This window comes from Ipomoea triloba, chromosome 15 (assembly GCF_003576645.1).
Source record: "Ipomoea triloba cultivar NCNSP0323 chromosome 15, ASM357664v1".
NCBI classification, from domain to species: Eukaryota; Viridiplantae; Streptophyta; class Magnoliopsida; order Solanales; family Convolvulaceae; genus Ipomoea; species Ipomoea triloba.
This window is the reverse complement of record NC_044930.1, coordinates 23,616,427-23,620,073: the sequence shown is the minus strand read 5'-3', so window position 1 is coordinate 23,620,073 and position 3,647 is coordinate 23,616,427.

Here is a 3,647-nt window from a genome sequence, read left to right as displayed (position 1 = left end):
ATGTCGAGCAGCGCATGAAAGGAGGATCTAACAGATTTAATTCATCCCAAAGGGCACTCAACTGATTGTGGTAATCTGCGATGGATGCATCATTTTGGTAGCAAGTTGTAATGCGTTTCTCAATATCATAGATACGAGGTCCATTTGACGTAAAGAAACGATCTTTTAAATCTGTCCAAACTGATGCAGCATCTGGGGCATATAAAACTGTGTGAGCAAGTGATGAATGAATGGAATTAAGAAGCCAGGACATCACCATGTTGTTTACTCGGTTCCAACGAGCATGGTCGGGATGAGTAGAATCTGGCATGGGAAGGGAGCCATCAACTAAACAGAACTTATTATGGCCTTTCAACGCCATGGTGACTGCTCGAGCCCATGGATTATAGTTTTCAATGCCGGTAAGAACGTTGCCAACAAGAGTGATGCCTGTACCATCAGAAGAATGGAGATAATATGGACTCTTCGCATCAAAAGGAACAACATGGTGTCGTGATTGTTTTGTAGAAGTTGAGTCATCATTAGTATTAATGATGATGGGATTTGTGTGCTGGTTTAAAGAATCTGTTGGTGAAGGGGTGGCCATGGCGTGAGGTGATATGGCCAGGAAAAAAAATTGCAGCAGAAAGCTTAATTAACAAAGAAAGGGAAAAAAAATTCTACTGATACCATGTAAGGAAGCATTCTTGCAGAGATAGAGAAGGAAAAAATATATTGCATTTCTATATTGTATATTGGAGAAGAATACAATGTGTATATATATACATAAATATACTAACGGTAAAGAAAGATGAAGAAGGTAAGAGAACTAATCATCTACGAATTTACCTAAACTATAATCCTAAGAATGTGGAAATAATATAATTATGAATATATATGTATATATACAAAAACTGTAGAATAAAATTAATATGGATATTATTCTTCTTCATTTATGTCTAGTAATCTTATAATTTTTAATTTGGTTGGGGAGTAGCCACAGCACCCTTAATCAGTTAAAATTATATATTAAGCAGTTTATCCTGATCACATAAAGTTTTAGACATATAAGTTGTGATTAATTGCATCTAATATGATGGAATTTAGCCCACAGGCAATTTCGTTATATTTGTATAATTAATTAGGATGAAATACTATATACTACGATCATAATTTAGCCCACAGGCAATTATGTATTGGAATGTAGTTAGTAGTTTTATCAGTGATGATAGAAGTAAATCAATTTATTTACTTTATGGCTATTTGTAAATAATTTCTGATTCTATCATGAAGTTTAATTTTATGATGTAAACTTTGGATCATTTTTTCTTGAATTGCCCATTGGGTTAAGGAAAAGAATTTGATTTCTTTAAGTTTTTTTTTATCATAATGGTTGTAATGAATCTTATTGAATTAAAACTTTAGCCCGCAGGCAAGTTTTATGTCACTTGATTCTTCAACTTATTTGGTAAATTATTTCATCATAAAAAAAAAATTCAGTTGGATCTAATTGAGTAAGACTTTAGCCCACAGGCAAGTTTTATGTCACTAGGTTCTTCTGACTATTTGATAATTGAGATAAACTATTACCATAAAGGGTTTCTTAATTGGATTTAATGGAATTAAAACTTCAGCCCACAGGCAAGTTTTATGTCAATAAATCCCTTAACCCAGATAATAATTTTATCACAATTTCTTAGAATTTATAAATTTAGTTCAATTATAAATTCTAAGTTTCATGGTTTGCATTGGCAAAACATGTATTCAGTTACTTCCCAAAATTTAGCCACTTTTATTGATTATTCCACGAAAGCTTACTAAGTTCTTTGGACTAACTATAGTAAGTTACGTGATATGATATACTTATTTTGGATTCCAAGAATAAAATGTATCTTTTGAGCCAAATTCAAACTTGGTTTTGGAAGGTGTATTTTTTTAGTATGTCCAACTATGGTGGGGAATTATATCTTCATTATTTTTTTATTTTTTTTTTGGACTTCTATTGGAACCAAATATTGATTATTTAGTATGCCAACTAATGGTGGGGAATTCTATCTTCATTTATTAGTTTGTCAAATCAATTATGAGTATGTATATCATTAATTTTTTGCTAAAAAACAGTGGGAGTGATCATTTAGAAAAGATCATTAAGATGCTCCATTAAAAATTATGGATTTAATTATTGTCTTCATACATCCCAATGCAAATTGGATTGTATGTCAAACAACAAGTCCAAAAGATTCCACAAGTATTAATCTTGAATTTGTTATATAAGTTCATAAGTTCAAATTATTGGACATCTGGTTGTGCAACATATTTATGAAAATGTTGTAACAATATTAATGAATTTATTAGAACAAAATCATCTAACTTGTAGTGCACTGTTATCCTTTAGCATTTAATAGAGTTTTTAGTTTCTACAAAATTGATCCTGGGCCATTTTGGTATTTAAGGCTCAAAAACAATTTTGTGAGACATAAAAGTAAGACTCATAAATGTTCAGTTAATTTTTTAAAGTGGATATTGTAATTATTTGGGAAGTTATGGTGTATGTTAATATTCCAAATTTATGGACTTAGAGTTTTTTGTTTGTTCTCTAAGTTATTGGAATGATTCTGTGACTTAACTATCTTTTGGCTATTTTAATGAGTGGGAGTGACAGACGTGTCAACTCTGAGCTCTTAGCTGTTAGAGATAGTGTTCAAGTTCAGCTATAAAGAAGTCACGGAATACAGTTAGCATTATGCTAACATTAAGAGATCTCTACTTAAGGCATGCTTTTAAAGTTTTTAGAGATCATACAGTGTACTCTCTTGTACAAATATTTTGGATGGTTTCTCTCTTCAGTTGTGCACATAATATTTTGAGAAACATCCCTTAACTTATACCGAGAATAAACATTGGGTTTGTTCATGAGGGGCCTAAGTTAGAGAATTGAAATGCATGTGACCATAATGGATATTACTCTGCAAAATAGAGGACTTATCACTATGATTTGTGTGTTTTGTTTTTTGATGAGAGTTGTGCTAGTACTTGCACCAAGTGGGAGAATATAAGATTTTCCCTAATAATATATATATTATATATTATATATTAGGATCTTAATTAATGGTACAAGTTAACTAGGTTTATTAAGTGGTTTGGTTGCACTAAACAACTGTAGTTGTATTCAACCAGACTCTGTGCCTATATAAATCTGTAGTGATGGGATACAGGATAAGCATTGTATAGCACATACAGTTCCTGGTACTCATACTGCTCAGTAGACACCAGTACACCATCTTAGGGTTCTGAGTCAAGTATGGGACAAATATAAACGGTCTACCGTTCAAGAGGTATTACATCAACTGTGGCTGGAGATCAATACGGCTTTCGCTTCCGCTACTACGAGGTCAGATTTCTCGTATATATATTCTGTATGGTTAGATTATTTATATCTAACACTGTGGGGATATTGTTTCTGACCATCAAGTTCTCAAATAAATGATATAATTGATATATTGATATATAATTACAATAACAACTAATATGGCCCAAAAACTAATTAGGCACAAAATCACAGCCGAATGCAATGATGACTGCCTGGAACTCTTCTCTGAGATACAATGCTCAATATGTGCGCTAATTCTGCATTGCCGGCTCTAGGAAGGCAGATGCATTCTCTTGCA